The sequence below is a fragment of the Amblyomma americanum genome, chromosome 1, assembly GCF_052857255.1.
Source record: "Amblyomma americanum isolate KBUSLIRL-KWMA chromosome 1, ASM5285725v1, whole genome shotgun sequence".
Classification (NCBI taxonomy): domain Eukaryota; kingdom Metazoa; phylum Arthropoda; class Arachnida; order Ixodida; family Ixodidae; genus Amblyomma; species Amblyomma americanum.
The window spans coordinates 188,362,701-188,390,482 of record NC_135497.1 but is presented as its reverse complement, the minus strand read 5'-3'; the positions used below and the strand labels follow the sequence as shown (position 1 = coordinate 188,390,482).

Below are 27,782 nucleotides of genomic sequence, written 5' to 3'. Positions count from 1 at the left end.
AGAAATGGGCTATGCGCGGTGCTGTTTTGTACTTGGCCCAGGGGGATAATATTCTTATTTCTTTCCATTCCTTGAGCAGAAGCGGTACTGCTGTGCGTTTTGTGGTGTTTCCTTGCTGCTGCTGCGAACATTCGTTGTGAACACCCAAAACACTAAACTGTGAATTACTCATCGGAGACGCGTGTCATCTATAGGTATACTGACCCCTCAGAGCACTGCGATGTAAAACAAGCAAAGGCATTGCAGATCCAAAAGGTCACACTAGTGTCTCAGTACTCTACCGCGCCGCATCAGCGATACAGCGATCGCGGGCGCGTCTCGTCGCTGATGACCAGGCGCTGATGCCCGCTGGCATCGGTCGCTGTCAGCCCGTCGAGAGATGCCGCAGGCAGGCCCCGCTCGGACGGCGCGCCGCAACTGGGGCGACGACGCCCGTGGCATTCGGAATGGAGACGGCCGCTGCTTAGAGCCGGGCCATAAATCTTGTAGGGATCTCCCCGGGGATCGTTTACATTATACACAATGTGGCCGGCGCAAAAAGTGCACAAAGAGAGGCTCCGGAAGGCGGCGCGGCCGAGGAAGAGAACCGTCAACAGCCGGCAGCATTCCTGCGGCCTGTGGCGGTGGCTGGAACGCGGTGAGCTATGGGCGCGTCGTGTAGCTCGGAAGGAGAGGCGCATTCCTCGCGCGTGGCCGGTAAATAAAAGATGGACTGCAGGCGCTGCAGCGCGACAACAACAAAGGGCTGCGCGTCCCCTTCGGACGTGAGCCCGACAAGGCTTTCCACTCGCCGGTCGAAATCGACGCGCATAAAGTCGTCCTTCCCCGGCGGCGGGCCCGCCTTCCGCCCCCGCGCGAGTGGGAGCTGCGTAAGCCCGGGAGAAAATGCGGCCCGGGGAGGCAAGGAAATTAGGCAGTTAGGGCTAATTGATCGCAACGTGCCGCGCCTTCTCCTTTGGGCCCGCGAGTGCGGCTTGGTTCTGTTTGTCCGGAGGCAGCGCGGGCTCGGGCGCGTCGTTGGCTGCTTCCGCTCCCCGTCGCAGCAGAGAAGCCCCCTTCATCGTAGTTTACGGCGTGTAGTCCAACTTCGTTACCAGACTCCGAGGCCGTTAATTGCCGACCCTCTGCCTCGAAATGAATGCGGGCGCCCGAGATTGTTCCGCTGCCTTTGGCGGTGGCGCCTGGGAGCTGTTGTTTGAGTAGGCAGAGTCGATGAAGGCTGAACAATTTCCTCTCGAGGGCGGGCCCGTAAATTTTATTTACTTCGCGCCCTTTAGCACGGCTGGCACTTGGGTGAACGCTTCAATGGGTTAAATAAAACACCACATTGAGCAGAACTAGTATCAATTTTATGCTAATAGCACGGCAGTAGATCGCTCACTTCACACTTGTTCTGACTAATCTGACATTCTTCGGCCTTACATGTGATGAGCCTAGACTATGTATATTTTTTGAGCAATTTTATTCCATGGCACACCCTCTAACTAATGCCTTGTCTAGAATAAGGGTAGGCAGGGTGTTTTCATTCCTGTCTCTACACTGACGCTTACTTAAATAAGGTGTAGTAACTAATGCTATGCAAAAATGTCAAACAAAGGACTTGCCGCGGGCACAAAGCCTGGCACGAGAAGGCCTGCCATAGCCAAACAACATGACTGATAAACAACTGCACAGCTATGTAAGAGGATGCTTGGTAGCTCATAGAAAAGGTGAGGTAATGAATGAGTGCTGCATCAGCTTTTAAAATAAGACGCGCTCGTTCTTAACACTTAGCACGACCCTCTTAGGGCTGCCGATCCAGGGCCACGACGGCGGCAAACTGAACAGACCTTGAGTTTAAGCGAAACTCGGGAACAGTTACTTGTTTCAGAAAATCTGCGTGATAGTTAAGCTGCATACATCTGGTTAAACTCCCGTTGTAAAAGCGCACTTAGTTGACGAATCAAATGGAAACAGTAAAAAGTAAACGCTAAGAGCGTCTCAAAACGGGCTGCAAATGGTTCGGGAGAAACTCAACAGCTTGCTGACCCTCCGTGGCGGCTGAGTAGATGGGGCATTGGAATACCAGCTCAAGGTCATGGTTCTGATCTTGGCCGCGGCGGCCGCGTTCTGACGGAGGAGAAATGCAGTAGAATGCCGCCTGAGGGAGTATAAGTGCAGATCGAAATTTCCAATTGATTTACCATGTTCAGGCATCAAATATACGAAGGCATAGGCTTTAGAATGAATGCAAAGTCGCCACAGCGTGCCGTCTTTCCCAAAAACTAAACAGGCTACCCTTACCGCTTGTCATGCTATCAGGAGACTTATTATCTTGCATAAGAGAAACGTAACGGCGTAGGTTCACGTAACGCAAGTTAGCCTCGCAGCCGACCAGGAATGGCGACCGTAGCGCCGGCACTCAACCACCAGCCCCCGCTTTTTCCGTTATCATGGCAGCCGAGTTATTTTTGCTGAAGACGGTAGGCACTGCAGCGTCACTCCTAAATAGTACCTTGGAACACAGCAAGGTGAAGAAATCTGCCTGCGCATTACAGTTTTATCCTTCCTGCAAATTACCTTGAGTTTCTCTTCTTTCCCCTTTGTTAATCTAAGCAACATCTTAAACGGCAAGCTGGCTTTCCTGCAGGTGTAGCACCTACAAGGGAAAGAGTGCTTTACAAAATGAAAAAAAAAATAATGGAGAAGGTTGTTACGAGAACACACGAGGATGCCCAACAAAAGTTATTAAAGCGGATAAACCAAGCAGGCTATAAGGGGTAGTTTTTATTGAAGTATTCTGCTTTTAACATATCCTACATAATAAATTAACTGGGGCAGAGAAAAACACGTGCATAAATGGAAGAGTTCACAAAAATGTGCAAGGACAATGAAGATGACGTACAACTGGGACAACGCGAGAGGAATCATTTTTGGAGCAATGCTTCTGCAGTAAGAGAAAGAAGCAAGAGCTATAGAAAGGAAAAGCCGGAAACAGGCGCGACGTTTATGCGTATAACGACTCTTGCCCCTGCGCGTCAGAACGACACTACCACGCGAATATATATGTATACAGCAGCGCATAAAAGAGGTATACAGTACATGTAATTGTTAAATAGAGAGAGATAAAAAAAGAAGCAGTTCTGGTGTGCGTGAGATGCGAGTTCCCATAAACATCCTCCAGCGTGTATTTCTATTTACGGGGACAACGCAAATATTTGTGTTGCCTATGTTTAGCGCTGCCCTGTTTCTTGGTGGCAGCTGCCACGGCCGAAGACACTTTCTAAGGTGTGGCAAAGTGAACAGAAGATAGCATTCTTCTATTTTGCCTGCAAGTGCTACTCACGGCTGCTTCTCTTCTGCGTCGTATCTAACTCCAGAAAGTTGAATGCGCGTTGGTTTTAGAATTGCTGTACTTATACGAGTTCCAGTGCATTTTTTGCCCGGATAGCCAGTTAAGAGCTTGTGTCGCTATTCTTCTCACTGCGGCTTAAATGGTCACATTTCTCTCACAATTATCTATTTGACAGCAAATTGTGGTCACAAAGCAACTGGGCACAATTACTACGCTCGTGTAAACACCGCATGACCCGCCCTTCACAGAAGCTACCACGGTACAGAAATCTAACGCAAGGCATAAAAGTACGCAAAAACGCTCGATATAAGCGTCAGTCTCGTTGAGTGAGCATTGAATGACTGGACTCAACCCGCTTAGTCTGTGGAAGGGAGTTTTCTCTTCTCTGTGGTCCATAAATCGCAAGCAGAGGCACTTTGACGGCCACTGCAAGCAGGGGGACTTTTGCGGTGGTGGAGAGCTGCCCGCGCTCATCGCTGTTCCCTCGGAGTGCGCGACAGCGGAGCGGGACAAGGGCGCCGAAGATATAAGAGAAGCTCCGGGGCACGCGCCTGCACGGCCGGCTCTCCTTCCTGCGCGAGAAGGAGAGCGCTCTGGCGATCCGCGGATTTCGCGCGACACGCGGACTGCGGGCGTCTCCGTTGTCGGGCAAGCCGGGTCTGGGACGCTCTGGACAAACGGCCTGGCGGCGCCAAGCCCGGCTGCTGGGAAGGTCACGTCCCAGGATTACGGCTGCCTGCGTGGCGGCGGTGGCCCCGAGCTCGAGGGGTGGCGCCGTGAGTGATGGTCGGCACGAGAGCCGGAGGAGCTCGGCCAAATGGCCGGCGGCAGCAATAGCGGGCCAACTGCTCGGGGCCTCGCTCTCGGCCACCGCGCTCAGGTGGAGGAGGCACTCTCTCGGCTCTTTCTGCCGCTGCCTTCCTTTCTTTTTACCTTCTCTCGCTCGCGAAGCTCCGCGGCGACCCCCTCTCCATGCCGTCCCACCCGCCGAGATAAGGGCCGCGCTCTCGTCCGCGCGACCGCTGCAGGAGCACAGCCAGGAAGGAGGCCCTGGACCAAACGAAGCCGCTCCGGGGTGGGCGCAAGAGCTTCTCCACTTCCCGGAGGTTTCCGGCCTTGTTTCTTTAATAACCCACTCAAGCACTCAGTAGCCTTTTTTTGCACGCCGGCTCGCTTGCTGGCGGTTTTGTTGTTGTTGTTGTTGTTCGAGCTGATTTGGTCAGTTTGCCTTGCTCTCGTCTCTCTCTCTCTTTCATTTTTTTTTTTGTTGCGCTTATGTGCGGGGAGAAAGCCAGCGCGAAAGCGGTATGGTGAGCAAGCAGCGAGTTTTGGTAGCTTCTAATTATATAATGGAGGCTGGGGGTGCTGGTGATTCAGATGCAGTGGCTGCCTTTCCCTACGTGATGTGGCTTAGACGACAATAAAATTAATCTTGTCTAAAGCGCAACAAGAGAGGGAAAGAGAGCACGGTGATAGAAAATTCAGAGAAACTAGTTGCTGCTATCTTTGGTTTGGAGACGAGAAAACACTTTCAACTCAGAAACAAAAGAATAAAAAACTATTACTGAACCTTATAAATATCGCTACTCTATCTACACGTCAAATCATCCAATATAATTAGGTATATTCTTTTTGTTTTTGCTGTTTCGCGCAAATCTCTGACTTTCTGCATGAACAACGCCGCCATGTATGTCCATGTGCGGTGTTGCGCACTTCACCTTTAATGTTTAACAAGAGAAAACTGTAAGGAAATTTTCACAGATGTCAAACGAAAACAATTTTTTTCTTGAGTAGTTTTTTTTCCTCGCAGGACACTCGCATAATAATGTCCGCCTCGCCCAGCTGAAGCAGAAATATACACAAAGCCGCACCGGCAGTGCAGTGCAGTCTTGTACACTGTGCAACGCAGGAGCCGCAGTTCATAATGTTTTGGGCTGAGTGCCTTTGCCATACCGTGATGCGGCCTCTACATTAGTGTCGACAAACCAGTTGCGTCATGCTTAAGACCATCTTCCGTTCTAGCTTTGACTCCTTACGAGATGGTACATATTGCAGGAGAAAACTGTTAAGACTCTCTTAAACTAAAATTATGGCGTTCGTCGCTTGCATTCGACATCATAGACCTCGTCTCTAGAAAATACAGACCGTAGACTAAGCCCCATATCACTGCGTTAACAAACCAGTACTCCGTTTCCGTCGGTATGGCTGCCATCCGTGCTTGCGTTACTTGCAGATATGACGAAATTATAGAGCGCACTTATTCTTTGATTGCCCCGGGTATGATGCCGAGAGACAGCTGCCATGCTGATCCTCACCCGTTGTTGTCTGATATGGAGTTCCTCAGACAGTGCCCGCAGTGATCGTAGACTCTGAAGGTTTGTCAGGCGCTGACCTTTTTATTCGGGGAGTCGTGCCTACGGCATCAGATATGAATTTGCCATACGCAAAGTACGTAATTGACACTCTTTCTTTTTTAACTCTGCTCTCTTCCCTAAATCGCCTTCATATGCTCTCTTCCATTTCCCCCATTGCAGCCTGGCAAATCGGTGGCTTATTCTTCGTAACCTCTCCATCTTTTCTTATCTACTCTGTTTCTTAATTCACTGGCAGGTGCTCCGGCCTCTCTCGCAAACAGGTGCTTCTCACTCGAGAAAAAGCCTGGTCCTCTCTCAGGCATGTGGAGCAAACAAGATAGCGGCACAACGGATATAAACGCCTGTGCGAAATATATTATAACACTTCACGTTCTTTAGTTCTGTGCACTCGTAGCGTCCGTTCCTGTTGTCTGCAGCTCTTTGAGCACAAGTGGCGCTGGCTGTGTTTAGATTCTTGCCGAACGTGACGATCATTTTTGCAGCAGCTGCGCAACAATACCACAGCTGCCGCTTACAACCTACGGCAGAGGTCTCAAAAACGCGGCCCGCAAAGCCTTGTCGTGAGGGCCGCTAGGCCCTAAGGATTTAGCCTTTGTTCTAAAAATCTTCTCTCTTTTTCACTCTTTGATAAGCTGCACCAACATATAATACCTCATCTTTGGGTGATCCCTGTCTCCTCAATCGCTAGCTTTTCATGAAAATGACCTAGGTGTTTGAACAAGGCAGAAAAGAGGAAAAAACTGAGAAAAATTCAGAAACGTTTGTTCACAAATAGCCCTCTTCACGGCAGCGTTTTACTTATTCGCGTTGATTTTCTTTTGCTTGAATTTGCTCTTACGTACTTCTGCTTACTGTTCACCCTTTTTTTCTGACATTGGAGCCCCTCTCCACCCTCTCTCCTCTTTTCGGCTATGGTCCCTGGGAGACAAAATTCAACCAGTGCGGTCCGCGTCGCGATATGATTTTGAGACCTCTGCCCTACGCGATGGTGTCAGTAGCCCATAGATTTTTTGGGCTAACTTCTGCTGAAGAACGAGCTACCTGCCGGAAAAAGGGGAAATGCCCTGTTCCTCTCATGATTAATTTAGGTTCATTCAACTGCATTATTTCGCTTCCGTAAACACGGCACGCAATGTGTAACCCCCCCTGGTGGCAAATGCATCTAGACATAACCCGGAACTCAGTTCCGCTCCATTCCCTCTAATCGTCGGGCGCTCAGACCTTTCGTTCTTCGCTCTACCCGTCCTGCCCTAAAGAGAAAAGAACCACGAACGGCTGACGTCTTTTCCACAGGTCATTATGGAGAGGTTGACATACTCTCCATCTAAAGTTATCGCTCTACGCCTCTCGCGATCCGCGCGCGCAGTTAAGCGGAAGCCGGGGCAAAAGAAAACGGGACTGGGCGCCCTTCGCAGCAGCCCGGCAAGGGGGAAGCGGCAGTCGCGAGCCGGGCCAGAGGAGGAGGAGGGCGGGGAACCTCGCTCGTCGCGAGCGGCGCGGAAGCCGCCAAGGCGGCCGTGAATCTTGCTGCGTCCGGCCATCGGTCTCCGCCATCATTAGGCGGGGGCGCGTCGTGTTTCTCGCCAAATGAAACCTCTGACGCCCAGGGACGGACTCCGTGGCCGGGGACATAAATCAGCCGCGCGCCCCCTTTACCACGCCTTGGAGCCGCGGCGCGCGCGACGCCCCGACCGCAAGGAGGCCTCCCAAGGTACAGCGCTCCACTCAAGGTCGAGCGGGACTGTGGCCTCCATCGCCTACCCCGTGGCCACAAATTTGCGGATCGGAATTCGGAACGCGTGATTGCCGCGAAGCTTTGTAGTGTTTGTTCGTGCTGGAAGCAGTCGGCACGCGGCTTTATCACTTTGTGACGCAAGATGCGACCAGGTTGATCATCGAATGATCGGAGCAACGCGCAACTGCTTCCATGCTGCACCAGATTATTGAAGCTGCTTTTGGTGCTTTATCTCGAAGATTCTTAGCCAGGTTTAAATTGAGCGCGGCCTAGGGCGGCGATGATAGTGTTCAAAGACAGCTTCTAAGAACGCAGACCGCCAACCGGGGAGCAATTTTCGCACCAGACTTCCCGTGAGTGGTCAACATACTCTCTTCATGATAATTAAGGATTTTTATGGCGCAAGGGCATCTATGGCCAAAGAGTGCCATGGCACAAGGTATTTTCGACTTCTCAAGGTGGGGTCAAAGACCCCTTTCTTAAGCATTTCACCCTGAATAAGCCAAGCACCAGACCACGGGAAATCTTGTACCCATTGTATCAGCGGTGGGTACCCGGCGGTACTGGGGATCGAACCCCACACCTCCCGCATGGGAGACGGATGCTCAACCTCTCGGCCACCGCTACGGTCAACATACTTTCTTCAGTGAGGCGCCAGCGTGGAGCAATCGCCTGAGCGCCGCCACGACGGCGGCGTCAACAACGCAGGCATCTTCCTTTGGTTGCGGGAGAAAGGGTTCGCCGACCAGCAGCTTTGGCGAGGCGGACGCTCCGTTGTTTGACCATCCGGGGCTAATTGCGTCGTTGGGGAAAGAGGCCTTCCCCACCACGGCGGCAGTTTCCTTCCATCTTTCGGCCGGCACTCTCCACACAGGACGTCGTGCTACTTATAAAGAGGCAGATAATCGATGACGATACTAGGAATACTCGGGGCATCCTCGCCCTAGACTTGGCCAAGGCATTTGATAACATCTTGCACCGGTTCGTGCTAGACGCCATCTCGGACCTGGGCCTTGGGCCACGATTCCATGCGTACGTTAGCTCCTTTCTCAGGGATCGCAAGGCCACTGTCAAAATAGGCCAAGTCAAATCCCAGGAATTTACATTGGGAGTGAGAGGCACCCCACAAGGGGCGGTCCTTTCTCCCCTACTGTTTAATATCGCCATGAAGGGCCTCTCGGACAGACTGGTCACAGTAAGAGGAACGGGTCACGCCCTCTACGCGGATGATATTACAGTGTGGTGCATGGGAGGGTCTGACGCTGCAGTTGAGAGTGCGCTCCAAGAGGCGCTCGACGTCACAGAACACTTCCTGCTAGACACGGGCCTGAGTCTGTCACCAACCAAGTCCGAACTACTATTGTATAGGCCCACCCGACGGGGGGTTCGGTATTCCACACCCTTAGATCAAATTCCCATAGCCCTCTATACGAGGGGCGGACAACAAATCCACAGAGTGGATACCATCAGGGTCCTCGGACTCTTGCTAGAATCTCGCGGGGGCATTACCTCCAAGACGGAGAATATGCTTCGGCTTATTCTCCGAGTCTCGAATCGTAGGTGGGGTTTAAGTGAGAGCAATCTCCTCAGACTCTAACACGCGTTTCTTATGAGCCACGTTAACTATGTAGCCTCCGCGTTGCGCTGGTCTAAACGAGGTGAGGCCAAAATCGACGCCCGCATGCGAAAAAGCATCAAGTGCGTGCTGGGTTTACCCCTCACTACCAGCACCGAGCGTCTCACGCAACTAGGCATGCACAACACCCTGTCAGAGGTGATCAAGGCCCAACGAGTGGCCCAAATAATACGATTCTCATCTTCGCGAGCCGGGAGACGCATCCTCGAATCCGTTGGATGTGGTTACCAGGAAATCATGGAGCACAATGCGACCCTATCACCCATGGTCCGAGATACGTTGCATGTAGATCCCACGCCACGTAACGTCCACCCTCAATACAATGTAGAGCGCCGGATAGCCCGGGCTCGTTCCCTGTTAAAAATGGCTGCGGCCACCCCAAACCTTGCATGTTTCGTTGATGCCGCCCAGTACGGGCGCTCTGATCACTATGCCGTAGTTTCAGTTGACTACAATGGCACTCTCATTAACTCAGCATCCGTGAGGAAGGTTTCTGCAACAGTAGCCGAGCAGGTTGCTATAGCTCTAGCATTGAAGGACCCTCTACGTCCCAATATCTTTACAGACTCCAGGCCTGCAGCCCGAGCGTTCGCCTCCGGCTCGATTTCCAAGGAGGCGGCGGCCATCCTCGACAGCGAGGGGGCTGCTGGTTTTCATATCATCAAATGGTTCCCGGCCCATATGGGAATCAATGTGCACTCTGAAGTTGTTAACGCCAATGAGTTGGCCCGTAACTGTGCGCGAGGTCTTACACACCGCGGCGGTTCCGGTGGACTTACGGGCGGCGACTTAGGACTGTACAGGGATTTGCTTCTCACGTTCCATGAAATCTTGGCACATTACCAACTTGCTCGGCGGGCGTATCCGCTACCACATCCTGCACTTACTAGACCACAATCGTCGGCCTTTCGCATGCTCCGAACGGTGTCGTTCCCCTCCAGGGGCCGATTTAGTCACTTCGCGCCTAATGTAGAACCCCACCGTCCAGACTGTGGGGAGGCGTACTGCTCTTTATCTCATATGCTCTGGCAATGCCCTGCGTTACGCAGCTCATCGCTTACCACTCTATCCGACTGGGCCACAAATGGGCTTCTACCGCATGAGGCGGATTTAACGTTGTTGACGGCGGAACTTATCACTGATCCATCAGCGCAACTGTGGTCAAGACCCTTTTTCCCAAGCATCTCACCCAGAAGAGCCGAGCACCAGGCCGGGAGAAATCTTGTACCCATTAAAAACCAGTGGGTACCCGGCGGCACTGGGGATCGAACCCAGCACCTCCCGAATAAGAGGCGGATGCTCTACCACAAGGCCCCCGCTTCGGTCGGATAGAGTGGATAGCCCTTAAGAGCGGCGACCTCTCAGAGCAACTACGGGCTGTCCAGAGGGCCTGCGACAGGGCGGAGGAGCACAATCTTCCGACCCCGACGTGGGTGCGGCCCGCGACGGCTACGGGGACTCCCTGAAAAGGGAGGTACCCTAACGCGGTTCCTCAAGACCATCAATAAAGTGCTTTGTCTGTCTGTCTGTTCCTTCCATCTCCACCAAGCGCCGGAGTTCGAAGCTGGTGCCCTTGCTGGGCGCGGTAGTTTAAGTTAACCTTGGTCAACGACCGATGCATCCAGGGCCGGCTACCTATGATGCTACATCTCCACCATCACCGTTGTTTCAGGGAGGCTGCGACATATCGACATCGCGACTGGACCCTTGCAGCAGGAAGAGCAGCGACAGGCCAACGGTGCCGCCTCCTCGATGGGCGCCTCCCCAGAATATGTGAGTGACCACTTGATTGGACATTGATAAGTCGCAAGATTCCCCAGCTAAGAATCTGGGGATGACCAACCATATTTAAGCAGCCGGACGGTATGTGTACGAGCACCTTCTAATCTCTACTTGTCCTGCTAACGCACTTTGCGTACTCCTGCAAATATGTAAAATAAACCCATTGTGAACTCTTCTACTCGAACCCCATCCTACACAGCAGAAGCCTTTCGAGAGACGGGACCCCTGGATCTCAACCTGGCCGGGATAATCCAGGCGTACCAAGGACCAACATCTAAAACCGCCGAGCACGCTTGTTGCTACCGGCGCCGTCGAGCTGTACAGTTCTTTGTGGGCGCAAGTCCGCCCAATAAAGAGTTTCAGTTCTACGTCAATCTGCTCCTCTATCGTCCATGGCATTGTCACCACTACGTGACATCTGATGGAGGTGCTGGAGATGCACCGGACGGTTCCTGCAACAGCCACACGAGAAGACCAGACCAACAAAAACAACAAGACCGCCAGGATCAGCGACAAGACTCGAAGCAGCCGCCGTCTACAAAGGCTGCCGTTTGAGCTCGGAATCCTACCGGAGTGCATCTAACAGCGGGAAGGAGCATCGACGTCGACATGAACCCGCCAACAGCGTCTACCCCAGTCATCCTACCGCAGCCTCGGGTACCTCCAACCTTCAAAAGATGCCCTGGTGAAGACTCTGAAGAATGGCTCGACCAATTCGAGCGCGTGGCAATATTCAACAGCTGGAAGGATGACATGAAGGTGGATTTTATTTTTGCCCTTGACGGCTACGGCTCAGCTAAAACGTGGCAAGAAAACCCAAGAAAACCAAGAAACATTCTTCATTACGTGGAATCTATTCAAAAAGGAGCTAGTTCACTACCTTCAGGGGTGTTGTACGCAAAAAGAAGGCCGAGCTACTGCTGCATTCGCGCATCCAACTGCCCAATGAGTCCGTCACAATGTACGCCGAGGAAATGACACGCATCATCCGGTGTGCGGACCCTCAGTTGACGGAGGAGAAGAAAGTATGGCTGTTGATGCGAGGAGTCAAAGAGTAACTGTTTGCTGGCCTCGTTCGCAACACCTCGAAAATAATCGCCAAAATCATTAAAGAAGTGTCCACCGTAGAAAAGACCCTCGACGTTCGAGCCCGCCAGTAAAGTTATTTGGTCAGTTTGCGTTGTTTATCTTCCGTGCACCAAGGGTGCCCACCGCCGACACGATTGGTTGATTTCACTGACTGAAGGCCTCTTCGCACCAGGGGTGCTCCGTCAAAGACGGTCTTGCGCCGAAATAAGATGCAGGTATTAAGGGAGTACGACTTAAATTTTTGTCTACAAAAATTTACATTACATACAAGCTGATGCACAAGAGAAAATATAAGCGGCAAAGAGGTTAAGCACACACACAAAAAAAAAAGTGGAACTGGCTAACACTAGGGGAGGCCCCTACTCGGCAAAGCCCAAGATGCATTACATCTCCCCGTAGCCCAGAACAATTTTCCAGGCTCTGAGGCCCGGTTTTAATGACCTCACAATTTGCACCACCCACTCAAAACATACTAACACGTGGTTGGTTTACAAACTGCATGGCACGCCTTCTAGTTTCTGCAACGTTCAGAACCCTCTCCCTAAAATAGACAACACGAATAAAACATCAAAATTGCTTTAAAAAATAGCACTCCGGAAATGGGCCCTCAAAATGATTGGCCCACTAGGTTTAGGTGTTATGCCCCATACTTCCACAGGATTACTCAAACTCTCTCTCTCTTAGAAAGTAAAAAGAGAAACACGAAAATACATCAAAAACACCCTCACGTGTCGCAGGGTTCCTGAGAACCTGTGACCCTGGCGATTCCGAGCGTTAGGGCAATTATCGATCTCACCCGAGCCACCACCACCGCGGCTAAAAAACTACTCGCCTTCGAGACGACTGTTGACAGGCGTCCCCCAAAATATGGAAGGTGGCGCCAACGATGTCGTTGCTGCCTTTGAACGTGCGGCAGCACCCTTTATGTCAGGCTACGTGTCGTTAAGCCGGCCCGTTCTCCCAAAACAGTTGGCATACAACGCCCTTGCGCGTCGGAGTCACCGCGGCGCCTGCTAGTCCCGCCCGCGCTGACCATACGTTACGCCAGAGTCATTTCTGGTTACGCTTAATTGCTCCCAGTCAAGCGAGAGCGTCCGAACCCGTCTCGCCTGGCGGTGTTAGCCCTCAAAAAAAAAAAAAGCTCTGCCGACCTACCGACGGGGATTAGCGAGGAGAAAACGCCGATTCACAGCGCTGAGCCAGCAACAAAGGACGGATGGTTACCACAAAGCCACCGGCATCCACAGATCCCTTACGCCGCCAATACAACCGCCCACCCTGCGCCACCTCCTGCCGAGTACACCAACTCCTGTCATTGCCAACACAGGCTCAAGTGGCGCCGCTCATGGGCGTCATCCGGGAAGAAGTTCAGCAGGCATTGGGCGTTGCTCAGGCAATGACTCCGACCCAAGAACCTCAAGCCATGACTTACGCCACCTCGGTACGCAGACAAAGGCATCCCGCCAGCCCACCCCAAAAGCCCTATGTACAGTCTCCACCCCTCCTCTACCCCCCGCCCACCCATGTTTCGGCAAGCCTCGCCAAGGAGAACAGACCTCTTGAGGACTGCCAACCAGCGACGCCTACTCTGCTTTCACTACGGGGAAGCCGGCCACATTCTCCGCCACTGCCCATACCGAAGAATGGACACACAAGACTTCCCCTACGACGCACCGCGACCACGTCCTAGCCAGTGAACACGCAAGCTCCGAAACTACCTGCGTGACGCTGAGTACATGCCAAGCTGTTTATGGCGGTCCTCGTCGCCGTTGTCTGCGTGGTTTGCATCGCCACGTCGCAGCTACTCAGCGGCCGTGCGAGAAAGGTCCCCCAGCCGGCGTAGGTGACACTGAACGCTGCAACATTTGGAGGTGAAGTTGCTCACCAATGAAACGGCAAAGATCCACCCACCGACGCCGCTCCCACTATGACGGCACAGCACACCATGACAAGCCAGACAGAGACGCGACGGCAGTCTCAGATGAAGGCGTCAGCCAGAAAATCCTTGACGACAAGCCAGAGCTACAATTCCCATACCCGCAGAAGTGATCCAGATCCGAGACCAACGTTTTATTTGAGGGCAGGAACAGCTGACGTAGAAGTGACATTGGATGGCCGCAAAATTGCTACCTTGTTCAGACTACTCCGTCATCAGCGCACCCTTAGCCGCTCAGATGAAGAAACTCACGACGGCTTTGGATGGCCACCTTATTGTGCCATTGGGGCGGTGCACCGTACGAGTTACGGTCAACGGCCGTACCTACCCCCTACCTTCTTAGTCCCGCAGCATTGTTCCCGCGACTAATTTTGGGCATACACTTCCTGGCTGAACATCAAGCAACCATCGACATTCGATCTAAGCTCATTGCACTCTCATGGACGAATTGCTACCGACGACATCGACGCTGAAGCACCAAGCTGTCCTTAATGTGCGCGATGAAGTGAGCTTCTCTCCCTGTTCACGCATATACTGGTCACCGGCTCGCACGCGGGAGGTGCGGGGCTCGATCCCCAGTGCCGCCGGGTACCCACCGGTAACACAATGGGTACAAGCTTTCCCCTGGTCTGGTGCTCGGCTTATTTAGGGTGAAAATGCTTGGGAAATGGGTATTTGACCCCACCTTGAGTAGTTGAAAATACCTTGTGCCATGGCGCTCTTTGGCCGTAGATGCCCTTGCGCCATAAAAATTTATAATCATCACCGTAGCCATCGGGGCTGCCGAAAAAAAAACAAAAAAAACATTGAAGGTGCCATCGAAGAGAACACGTAGCTACTTGAAGGCTGGCCCTTCTGCCCACTGACGTCACCGGGGTAGACGACGCGTGGTGAGGTGTGTCGCCCAAGTCGGTTGCGAGCAACTGCGAGCAGCGATTCGTAAAAAAAATATTTCTTAATTATAGAGTGCATGCAGAGCTTTCAAATTTGACTCGAATATCCAGAAAAGATCACCTCTGCAGATCTGTTCCTCTAGAATGTGCCCATCAAGATCATTTCAGGGTCCCTTTAATTCTGACCAAATTAGGAAAATATGTCACCCAAACTTAGTATTGAACAAGCGGGACTATCGTATGCCATCTCTGCGTCAAATTCCAGCGCGAATAAGTGGGAAGGTTAACCGATAGAAGCGTTGCAACAGTCTATATACCTTCACTGAGATCAAAAAACAATCAATGCGCATTTTGAAAGTTAATCTTATTCAGTTGGTGGAAGTGTATAAAATGGTATAAAACGAACGAAAAGATCCAAACAAAAAAGACAAATTAGAAAAGAAAGGCACATACACACACAAAAAACACTGCAACACCCGCAGTACAAATGCGATGAAAGGCAAAATGTGTACACGCGCGTACTCCTCATCAGAAGAAAGCTCTCATAGTGCAAAAGAATTGGCAAAGAGAACTGAACACCGAATTTAGAAAATATAACTCCCGCGCCAACTAGTATTCTCCGTATGTAATTTATGCGATGGAAATCATGACTGTACTTATTTCATTAGTTGACATTTGTGTTGTGGAGAATAAGAATGAGGAAGGGTAGTGGGGGGTGGGGGGCTTAGGTGTTTTGTTTTATTTTCCGGTTTATACTGGTCACCCTTATGTGTACGAGTCGCTGCGTACGTGTACGGATGTGTACCTGTCACCCGAAAACTTTCGAACCCAGGTGACGAAATTCCTGGTTGAAAATCTGTCCCTACATTGGCTCGAAACGGGTCTTGCATTGCGGCAGGGAAGTTTAACGTTAACACGGACTGTAGTCGAGACGTATGGCTAAAATACTTCCTGATAGAGCGATCTTTGCAAGTATGCATGCAGTGACGCAAATACGCTTTGAGAAGGATACTGGGCTGCCCTTGGAGCCTGGAAAATATCTTAACATAACCGACTGTCTCGGCTCGGTAACACGCCTTTGATACCCATAAGCTTGCCGTGCTTATTGTATGCCGATAAATTTTTAATGACGTCTGTGAGCGGGCATGCTTGCTGTGAGTGAGTATTGTCTGTATACAGTGTTTGGACTGTAATCGAAGCTCATTCGCAAAATAGAACGAAAAGCCAAGACGTGTTTTTCAATTCCTTCACGTTTGTTGCAGGGGAGGAAAGATTTGAAACTATCACTAATCACGGCAAAGCGGTTGCGCTGACAGAGTGCAGTCGATTTGTGACTGCACGCGAGAGTTTGAGTCATATTAAGCGACAGCTGCACAGCGTACGGCACGACACTCACACCACGTGTACTATTTGCCCATATATGTGCTTGCGTTCCCAAATGTACGACGCAGTGAAGCACACGCAAGACCGCTGTATATTCTGCCCTCATTGTCATACCCTCATGCGTACTTGCCGCGACAGGCGCCCCGTGGGTAGTTGGGGCTTTCCATCCCCAACGTTCTGCCCCCCAAAATTTCAGAGCCTTGCTACAAGTGGAGCAAGATGAATCAAACATACGAACCGCTTGCGAGGCCATATTTTTAGCGAACTGCATGTGGGAGCATCATCGCGACCCAGCTGCCCATTATGCGGCCGAGTACGGAGCACGCCGTAAAGGCTGAATGGGCACTCGGAGCACTCGGGTTAATTGGATGCAAGCTCTTCCATCGCGCTGAGAACAATGGCGACGACAACCTCCGGAGCACCGAGGATACGACCGGCGCAAGTGCGCAGTAAAAATCGACGCGAAACTCCAGCGCCACCCGTCGCACTTGAAGAGCGCGCTGCGGCGGAGCAAGGCGTTCGGCGCGAATACGACGAGAAGACGAGATGGTTGGTAGCCGGCACTGCAGCCGGGCGACCAGACAGGATGCCGTAGCTTCCGAAAAAAAAAGTGGATGCGGCCTATCCCGAAAGCAAAGCAAAGCGCAGAGACGGCAGGTGCACGCTGGCGAACGTCGATTGGGCCATCAGCAAAGGGACGCAGACGCTGGTGGAAAGGAGACCAGCGGTAACGTGTTGCGAAAGAGCACTGCACACCCTCCCCTCTCCTCCCCATTCCCTTCCTCCCGAAACGTAGCTACTTTTGTGTTGTTGTCGATGATGATGTTGTTGTCGCTTTCTAGAGAGGAAAGCAACAGAAGCTTCTCGCGAAAAAAGGAGAGGGTAAGAAAGAGAGCTAGTGACACCACGTTTGGATGGCGTGTAATACAGTAGGATACAAATTTAAAAAATAGCAGTTGCTGACACTCTGCCACGGTCCGCGGCATCCTGTATTACTCTGCTGGCCAATCGCCACAACAAATAAAATCAGCTTTTTAACATTTGACTATAATAAACAAGCCAGGTACCAGGATTTCAGACGTTACCATTTTTTCTTGCCGGAGTGTGTCTATTCGGTGGCTTGATCTTACGCTAAGTTACAGGTTTTTTTTTTCTTAGGAAGTGGGAGCACTTTCTGCGATGCGCACCGAAACACGGCGTGAGATTTCAGAAGCATGGATGCTTTAGATTTTCGACGTCTGGCTTCGGATTCCACAAATACATTTTTCCAATTGCAAATAGGCTAACAGAGTTTCAGATGCAAAGTTAATGACGCCAGGTTTGCACCCCCCCCCCCACATGCTCTCCAATCAGCTCCCATTTGCGCAGATAAGGGCAATGTGCTCATGGCGGGAGATGACGGTGAAAGCAAAAACAAATACTGAACTGCGGATCTTAGTTGGTCGGCACGCATGGAAGCATTCTGTTCTGAAATCGTTTATAGCCCTTACTTAGCTCGTCAATTCATTCTTCATGTATGCAGAACGTTTGGAACAAGATAGACAATGCAAGAGACTGAGCGCCAACATTTCATGTGGTCTTAGCAGACATTAAATGTCCATAATAGCATTTTGTTTGTGACTCGAAAAAAAAACGACATTAATAACCCGACATAGGCTGTGAGCAAACAGTACTTCAGCGTGTTCTTCTTTCCGTTGCCGCGCAGATCGTGGCATTTCACAGAAGTTGGGCCCTAAGAGGCATCGTCAGTGCTGAATAATTTATGAGTGCGGTGGTGAGACGGTCCTTCTAAGCGGCCTCTGCGTTCCCACTGCATTCCGCTTCGTCTTTGGCCAAAAACACGACAGCGGAGGAGAGCGCGCTGTGGCAGCCGTGAGGCGAGTGACCGGCGATGTAATCCTGCGCATGCAGCGGCCCAGGCATTCACGAATGACGGCAACTCATACCCTCTTTTCGGCGCGAAGTCGCGCTTTCTATTCGAGCATGCGGTGCCCGCACTTCGGCAAGAGCCGTACGTTAGTGCGCTTTTAAACTAGGCCTATGATTTTTTTTGCACCGTGCTTTCTTCGAAACGTGATCGGCAGATGAGACTCATTACTGCACAGCCTATGGCCGACTATCTCCTTCACGGGCAGATCATTGTTTACGAACGATGAACTCCGAGCTGAGTCCCGTTTACTTTGTAGTCGACCTGATTAGCCATCGTGTGGTTAGCTCACGTTTAACGAGTGACCTTAAAAAGTTTTCAGAATCACTCTCGTCTCTCGAATTACAGCTTAAAGAGCCTCCTTCTTTGCCACACGGAGATGGAGCCCTCTGCAGATTGACTGGGGCCGTACCGTCGCTCTGGCGAACTGCTCAACGACAGCTAACAATGAACAGAAACGGAAACGGTAAGCGAAGCTCTTTCCGCTGGGTGGAGCCCTTCCGCATGCGTGATCCCTTTGTCTCGAGAACATCAGCGGTGCTCCCGGGAGCGTGAGCATCTGCAGCGAAAGATCTCGAAAGCGCACCGCCGCCCTTCTTTTCCTCTGACGGAGCGCGTTCGTAGCGGCTACTGCCGGAACTAGTGCTTAAAAAAAAAGAAAAAGAAAGACGTACTCGCTGGCGTTCAGAAAGTTTTTATACCCTTCTGTTGGCGTCCTTATATGTAGTTCTCGAGTCCTGGCAGCCTCGCGCCAGCGATGGTGCCCTAGCGGGGACGCACGCCGCCCCGGGCAAACTTCCGCTCCGATCCCGAGATGCCTGCAACGGAGGTCTGGAGGTTGAACTCCTTCGGAGTCGGTATGCCGGTTAATGAGGGCTTTAAGGCAGAGAGTCCAGGGCCATTCTCTTGGGCTAACCCAGAGCATCGAAGAAGGCCGGCAGGCTGATTGCGCGTCCGCTGTGGACGAGTTCACTTTTCTGTTCCGCTACTTTGTACACCTTAGATGTGTAAATATAGAACAATATTATTATTGTCTTATCACTCCCACCGGGATATCCTATTGTGTTCTTGCGTGCGTGCGCGCGTGCGCGCACGCGTGTAACAACTTAGCGAGCTCTTTTCCTACAATTTCCCGCGAGAAAAAATAAGCCTGACTGCATCGGTACAAAAAGAGAAAGAATCAAGGATCAAATTCGGCGCGTTACTTTTTTCTTCTGCCACTTCTATTCCGCCAAAGCCGGGTGCACCGAGCGTGTTCTCAGTTGCAGATCGTTCCTTTGGATACAATACCCCGCCAGCCCGGATCGAAATTGAAAAGGAATCCGACACAAATGTAACGCACACCCGCGCGCGCACATACACACACAAGCACACTCACATACACGGTGGCGGGCCACATATACGCGCCACCGGAGCAGAAACGCGCGCCTCCCCCCGTCGATGATTGGCCGCTCGCTCTCTCTGTGCCATCTCAGTCGCGCGTCCCCGCTAGCGTGGACAGCGCAGCCGGCGTCGGCGCGATGCGGCGCGCCTCGCTCGCTCGCGGGTCGTCCGGCCTTTTGTCGTTTGAGCTCCAGACACTGACCTCTGGCTCCTGGCTTCCTCGTCTCCGCACACGATGCCAAGTTTTCCGCACATTTTTCAGCAGCAGCAAGTCCGCTTCGAAACAGGTTTCTCATAGGAAGTGGGCATAGAAGAGTGCGGGAGGCCACGGGAGTCGTTCAGTGAATGAATTTCGCAGAGAATTCGAGAGTACTAGAAAACACAGAAAGCTATGACGACGAATCTTTATCAGAAAGTACGGGCATTCTGTCTCTGTTCCATAGATTTTCGTTTTGGTGCAGTTGCAGCACTGGTTTTCAATTCAGGAATGCCTATAACGGCTACATTTTCACTTCCATTTGCAGGCAAATTTTCGTCAGTCCTTCCGCCCGTCCACACCCCGAGGAAATGACTGTCTCACTGCCGCGTGCAGGCGGAAGGGAGTAGATAGAAATAAATGTAAAAAAAAGAGTGAAAAATAGCCGCCTCGCAGCAACCACCATTCGCCTACGCGATTTCTTCACCAACAGATTCTCCCTAAATAGGCAGGAAAAAATATGAAAGAATTGGCGCCTCGCAGCACCACGCGCGCCCAAGAGATTTCTACTGCAACTTCCCTGTCATCTGGTAGAGCCTTATGTAAATGACACTTGCTAACGTAACAGCTTCCAATAAGTGCGTCAATAAGAACAGCGATGCTAAAAACTGGCTGTAAGTTCGTACGCAGCAATCACAAGGAGGAAAGCATAAACTTGCACAAAAGGCTGCGCCGTAAGAGGGATAAATTTTATCTGCCTATGAATGTGCAATATCTTCACGAGATGACCAAAGAGGGACTCCTTGAAAACTTTGCAACCCGCAGAATACCCCTCTTTGCCATGCGCTCTATGCTGCGTGCGGGCACGCGTTCGTAGATTCCCCCGCACGTGTTTTGGTGGAATTATAATTTCAGTGTGTCTGCTTGGCTCGTCGCGTGCAAAAAGTGTCCATAAATGTGCTTGCGCCAACGCTAGCGTCCTCGTTCCTTGCCTCCGCCAGACCAACGACACCTGGAACGCGGAACACGATTGCAAAGTAAATGGAGTTAAATGCAAATGCTTGCTCCGAGACGCCGATAACAGGCGATGATTCTGAGCAGACGTGTCGTACGCGCTATACGTCATCGCTGGGCGCTTGCAATGGCCAAAATTTGCAGAGCCGCAACGCTGAAGGCAATCGCGTTTTAAAAAAGCAAAAAAAAAACTGATGTGGCTATTAGTTGCGGCGAGCTACAAATCACAAAAACAGGCGTCTAGCTGTACTATTTAAAAAGATGCACAGTTTACTAGTCAACGTAGATCACCTATTTTGTAACGTACGCCAACACTCGTACATTAACAAGCCACAAAAGCCATCGTAATGCTTCAGAAAGCCTACTTTTCAAAATTGGCGCCTTGTTTCGCTGAAATAACCGGTAAATGCTGAGCAGGCCGAGATAGCCAAGCCACCAAAAGCATCGCTTATTCTTAATCATCTTCTTCTTTTCTCGGGTATAATCCATACGAAGACCGTCACATCTTAATGTGTAAGTAGGTATATATACACATTATGCATATGTGTGCACATTGTTTCAACCAAGCTCGCCAGTAATAATCAGAAATGAGATTTTTGACCCACGAGTATAAAGATGACCTTGCAGCAGATTGGTGTCAGGTGAGGCCGACGTCAGAAAAAGTCACATTTAAGAAGCGAGAAAAAAACAAGACAAAGCGAGAGACGGGAGACGCGTTCGCGTGACACGTGACGTCAATTGACGCGTGCGTTACCGCGTGACGTGTGTTAGCGGGATTGGTGGGCGGGCATCTCCCGCTTTGTCGTGTTTTTTCGCGCTGCTTAAATATGAATCCACACCAACTCGCCCGGTTTTCTGCTGTCCTCAGTCAGAAAAAGTCAAATCCTGTTAACTAAGCTGGTTAACTCAGTTGTAAAAGATAACTTTTTATATATCACATTTAGACGCCTGATTGTGATTTCGAAAACGCGATTATGGTCGCCGCTGTGCCGCAACGAACTCTGACCATTGCGGGCGTCATTCGAATATCGCGCGCTCTGGAGCACGCGCGACTTTGCCCGCCAACACACGTCGCACGGCAGCGCACGTGTCAAATGACGTCACGTGTCACGCGAACGAGTGGTTATGTCCCATCCATGAAAAACGAGACAATAGTCATGTTGAAGATAAGGGACCGCTTTTTACGCGCAACATAGTTTGTTAACCAGATCCCCGTCTCTTTCCCGTAATGGACGCACACTTACTTTGTCAGCATCTAGTTCAAAGCAGAGCAATTCGACGACTGTATTCAACTCACCGACTATCTTTCTACCATTTGATGAAACACCGTGACGTTAAGCTTGAATTCACAAAGTATGCTGATATCATAGAGCTTGACCCGACTATCTGTACAGTATCTAAGCTTAACTGCATGGTTGTCATACTTCTTGACATGTAGGGTTTTGGGCCGAAAAATCGCATGCGAGAAGGAAAGCCCGACTTCCAAGTAGTTAATCAATTTCTCTTCTAACACAGACTTTTTAGCACGGCGCCGCCTCTGCGCATCTGCAGGGCGTCTTGACGGCGCCAGAGGCCGGTCGAGCATATACCAGTGGCATGCGCTCGGGGTTAGGACGATGGAGCCACACGCTGAGCAAAGTACATCCAAGAAGGGCACGAAGGACCCGCCGCTTGGTGTCTTGCTGGCATGTTTGATTACTGTGACGCACCGTGAATGTATGATTGCTTTCTTTATTACACTTCATCAAGCCATGCAACATCTGGCAAAAACAAAGCTACAGGCAGGGCGAGTGGCTGCTGCCATCAAGTGCTTTAGAAACAATGGCCCAGGCAATGTTTTGCACAATGTCTCCGCTTTCTCGGAGATAATTCTCAGCCTGTCTCTTGACTGCTGCTTTAATGATGAAGGGGATCCCAGAAGAACTGAAGTCTTCCCAGCTGACAACCTGCATGAGATGCAAACACGTTTACTGAGAGGAAACAACGAATCGTTGGAAAAATTTCATGTTCATACGAGAAGCAGAAAAGCAAATGCGCGAAACATAGGAGCCCTAATGAAGAGAAAGCACAGCAATGTTGTTGTTTTTTTGGCAGGGATAAACAGGAAAAGTAGATGAATTGAGGATCTAGCCGCAGAAGAGATGGTCGAGCTTAACCGCGGACGACGACCGAAATATTCAAGCAATGACAGATAATCTCACAGCTATGATTACGAAGTGGACAGCAGAGGTAGGCGGTAGGGTCGTTCGACAGGATACCTGCAAGCACTTTATGCATTATATACATTGAACACACATATGCATTAAACATTAAACACACAGAGTGCATTAATCGCATATATGAATTAAAATGTGCATTAAACACGTAGGTTCCTAGGCGCGCTTAAGAAGAGAACTGCATTGAATTCATTCTGTCTGTTCTTTTTTGGGATAGATTGCTTAGTTATGACAAGGTTTAACTGCACTTCTAACAAGGCTTTCTCACGGCTCTGTCGATCGATAGTTGCTGCAAAACGCTTTGCGAGGTAACTACCAGATAAGTGCGTTGATCGGCTTAACACGGCTCGTTCAAGGAGTTCACACCCATAATAGTCCACAAGGCGTGGATCAGCTAGACGAGATCGCGTACAATTGCCAGCTGGTTCGGCCCCCTGACTAAGTGCATCTTGATTTGTCCCGCTTGCTTTGTTGGCCATTTCAGGGGAATTCGTTGATGATTTATTATGAACTAATGAGGTCATGGAACAAAGGCCTTTATTCGGAGAGAGTATCGTCGCGTGTATAAAAAGGCAAGTTTGTTCGCTTTGAACAAACGTTTGAGCGCTTGTCACGTTATGCTTTATTCTTTTTTTTCTTTCCCTCGTATTTTCACTCCCGAAATTTGGCCAAGAATCCCCGTGAGCTAGTTGAACAGCATGAGTTGCCAGCTATGCGTGATCTGTAATTATGTGTGACGTTCAATGAGCCCGCAGAGTCCTGGGGATGCGCGTATAGTAACGTTGCCGGACGGAGTAATCTGACCTCAGACTTCAGGCACCTGGTGTCCTCAGTCTTGGTGTACTTTTTTTTAACCCTTACACGAAGCCAAATGTGGCGCAATTTTAGGTAATTGTGATCAGACTTCAGCGAACGACCTGAACCGTCTATTGAAGCACCTTCTTTTCTGTGCTTTTTATTTTGAGAGGCTAACGTTGTTCCAGGATGCTTAGCGGTATCACTTAGAAAACTGCAGGAAATGTTTACTGCATTCGAATCAGTGCGTAAGCACTGATTTTTCTACGTATAAGCTAAGTTAAGCCTGGTTTACGAGGCTTAACTTTAAAGCTTTCGCTTTGGTTACTCTCTTCGTCTCTGTACGGCAGCCTCTCGGTGAGCTACGTCCACTGGATGATCGTTTCGAACTGTTGTCTTCGAAACCTCTGAGACGCAGACAGTTCACGAGGCGTCTCGCCTGGATCATCCATGACGACTGCTGCCATTAAATTGTCCAGAGCTGTTGCAATCCATTGGCATCGGCTGAGAGGCAGCGGAGGCTGTCTAGACAGAGCGGGCGCACAACTCCGGCGTAGCCGCAGTTGAGTGACGTCATGGTTGTCACGCCACTATGCAAAGGCTAGCGCACACGAAAAAGCTACGAAAGGGAATAGTAAAAGCTTTCGCCTTTAAAACACCGTGAGAAACGCATAAATAACGGGCCTCTGTTACCGTGACACGACACGATCAAAATGTGCAACGTATAATCTCGGTAACCAAGAAAAATAGACAGTACCACGACCTGTGTCGTTGAAAACGCAGGATTTGCTTAGAGCGCCCTCTGCTCCCGCTGCAAGAAGAGTCATGTGATCCCGCCTGCGGCGCAAGAGCAACGCTAGCGCAGTAAGTTCCAGCGGTCTCCAGGGGCCGTCAACAGGCTGTCACCTTCAAAGTGGCAAATTGTTGCCTGCATTTTAGGCCAACTAAGGAAAATTTCCTTAGCCAGTTTTCTCCGGAATTCTAAAAAACGCTTGTAGAGTATAACTTCACGCATTACATAACAGCCGTCTTCTGTTCACGTCTTGCTGCACAACGTTAACGATATATGCCATATTATCCTTCTGCCTGTTCTCGCTGCCAGCTAGCGCTGCCTTTTTCTTTATTTAAACTGTGAGAAATTATGCCGGTTTCTAGCAGCAGACCAGCACGAGGCGAACCAGGTGTCGGAACAGCCCCAGTAGATTGAGACGAAACGACAGACGATGGGCCCTCTTCATCTGTTGACGAAGGTGCTTCGGCTGTTAAGATCCTTATGAGGGCCTGGGCAAAACGCCACCGAGAGCTGCCAATTCTTCTTGGTAGCCCGACCCACAGTAACGCTCCCCTTTAAAATGACGCAGTGCGGTAACGCATGACTAGTCATAGGTTTCGTCTGTCGCATCTGCTACGCCGGGTCTGCCTCATTGCATCCCAGCGCGGTAGACACAGCGATACCTGCCCTGTAGGGCACGTACCTCTTTCCAAGCAACACATGGAAAGCTTCGGCGGCTAACAATCGGCAGAGGCGCTATTTTTGCTGAAAAGTAAGCGCTTAATGCGGATTTAATATGTCTTCGCGCCCACTACGATTTAATCAGCTATAAGCGCCAGCTTTGCAGCCCAGTGACCGGCTTTTTTTCGTCTTAAAAGTTGTTTCTCCGCAAATTAGACTGAAATCTAGCCGGTCGGAAAGATGGTTTCATTTTGCAATGGTACAAGAGAGAAATAATTCCCAATTATGTTGGGGCGACCACCAAAAGAAATAATTTAATCTTATAACGATATCTGCACGACTCGCGTACGTGGGCGTAAAAAAGGGATCTTGAATTTTGCGAAGAAAGCGCTAGTGATGAACTTAACGGCACAGCAGGCGATTAGATATAAACGCAATTTCATGTCTAAGTAATTGGCGGTACGTTCAGAGTCATACAGAACAAAATGAGCAGCGTCGTTCTGAACGGCTTCGATGTGTGTTGTTACTGACTGAAGATGTGGTTCAAATTGGAAGCGGCGTTTTTTGAGTTCGTGGCGATGGAATTGGGTTATGCCGCTTCGATAGTGAGGAAGCAGTAAAGAAATATTGCAAAATGAAAGGTTCGTTTGGTGTTAAGTTAGTATTCAATATGGTGCTCTCATTGAAAGACTACAGCCTCATGAATTATGTAGTGCTCGTTTGAAAGGGAAAACTGCGAAAGGCGACTGTGTAGAGAGTAAGTTTTTGTTTCTTTTTATGAGGAGTTTAACGTCCCAGAGCGTCTCAGGCTATGAGAGACGGCGTAGTGGAAAGCTGCGGATAATTTCCCCCATCTGGGGTTCTTTAACGTGCACTGACATCGCACAGCACACGGGCCTGCAGCATTTCGCCTCCATCGACATGTGACCGCCGCGGCCGGGATCGAACCCGCGTCATTCTGTAGAGGGTACGTAAAATACGTTGTGTGCATTGCCTAGGAGGTAAATGTGCAAAACGTTGCACTTATTAGAATTTCGAGTCATTAACCGCTAGCCACATAATGATGACATTATTATTGCTGTTTTGGTTTGCATAAATAAGTCGCAAGAAAATGAAAGAAACAGAATCTCAACGGCCACTGTGAGTAGCTCAAGATATTGATGCGAACAGAGCAACACTTCACGACAATATGACTCTTCGCGAGTGACAACGCAGCCATTGGTGAAACATTTAATATATCAGTAATCATAGGCCATTTGCAGCTTTTGAATGCTAAACCCTACAAACCAGAACATAGATCAGTGAACACCGGAAGGGACGGCTTTTAGCTGATGTGAGCATTGCCGCCGGGTACCTGGTGATTTTCTGTTGGATACAAATTTTCCCCTGGCCTGATGCTCCGGCTTCCCTGGGGTCAAATATTAAAAAAAAGAGTCTTTGACCCCACCTCGTACAGGTCAAAAACAAGTTAGTCATGACGTTCTCTGCCAAAGCTGTTCCTGCGCGTTAAATCAAACCACCACCATCATCATCATCATCATCATCATCATTTATGCTGATGGCGAAGAGCAGCGAACCAAGAACAAAACCCTGTATACGTCTAGAATGGCTGACCAAGCCCGCGCTGGCAGAAATTTAGTTCGATTAAAGTTTACGAATTCGAGCGGCTAGCAAGCAAACAGCCCAGTCATGCACAAACATTAGAACGCACGTTCCCAAGGTCCGCATGTAGAACGCGAAGAGTAAAGAGGCATCACATTGGCTACGCCGCTGCACTACTCACCCGAATTTTTGGCGTAGCATTCGTTGAATCTGTGGGAACTTTTGCTTCTATCCTCGCACTTCCCACATGTGCCTTCATTGTATATGTGACCGTTGTAAACCATAAGCCATAATCAAATGTACATTTCGCCTCGATCTGAAAGAGGAGGAGGAGAAGAACTTTAATGGAACAGGAGAGGTCTGCCTGGTTGTCGGCCTGGCATGCTACTCCCGTCGATCTGAAAGAAGCCCGTGAGGAACCAGGAGCTTATCAGATCACTGCCGAAGAAACTCCCAGGTGTGCTTTAGAAAAAGGAACAGAAAGAAGGAAAAAAAATCAGGCATCCCCAACTCCTCAAAGAAATTGGTGTTGACTACACAAAGGTGACCCATACATATGTGCAGCAGTGGTTCCTCTGTCACTGGTTCTCAAGCACAGGTCCATAGAAATTCACACACAGTGACGTTCCCGCAGCTCGAGGCCAGCACGGCACGAACCTACTAGTAGAGATACGCGAGAAGTTTGACTCGGAAAGTTGTAGATCTTGGATGGAAACCTGAAATGGCGAGATTTTTTAAAGTACGTACAGCTTCATTCTGAAAGTTTCACCTCTGCATTGAAGTTGCCAAGCGGAGTAGAAAAATTTCGGCCTCGATGGCGAGGGTCGATGGCACCTGGGACTGCACGAACTCGGGCTCGCCATCTCAGCACGCGGCAGATGATCGCGGCCAATCGTAGGATGGCCAAAAAACGCGCTCCCGCCGACGACGTATCTAAATTGTTCGGAGCGCTGGAAACGATTTCGCAATGCAACAGCCGCTAAGAAAATTGCGTCAGATCTAGCGCCGTCTACCACTCTGAAGTTTCATTACA

General features: G+C 50.3%; 1 pseudogene; it reads left to right on the top strand.

Moving 5' to 3' along the window:
* Positions 1-11,283: 11,283 nt before the first annotated feature.
* Positions 11,284-12,022, top strand: LOC144115171 (uncharacterized; annotated as a pseudogene).
* The last annotated feature ends 15,760 nt before the right edge of the window (positions 12,023-27,782 follow it).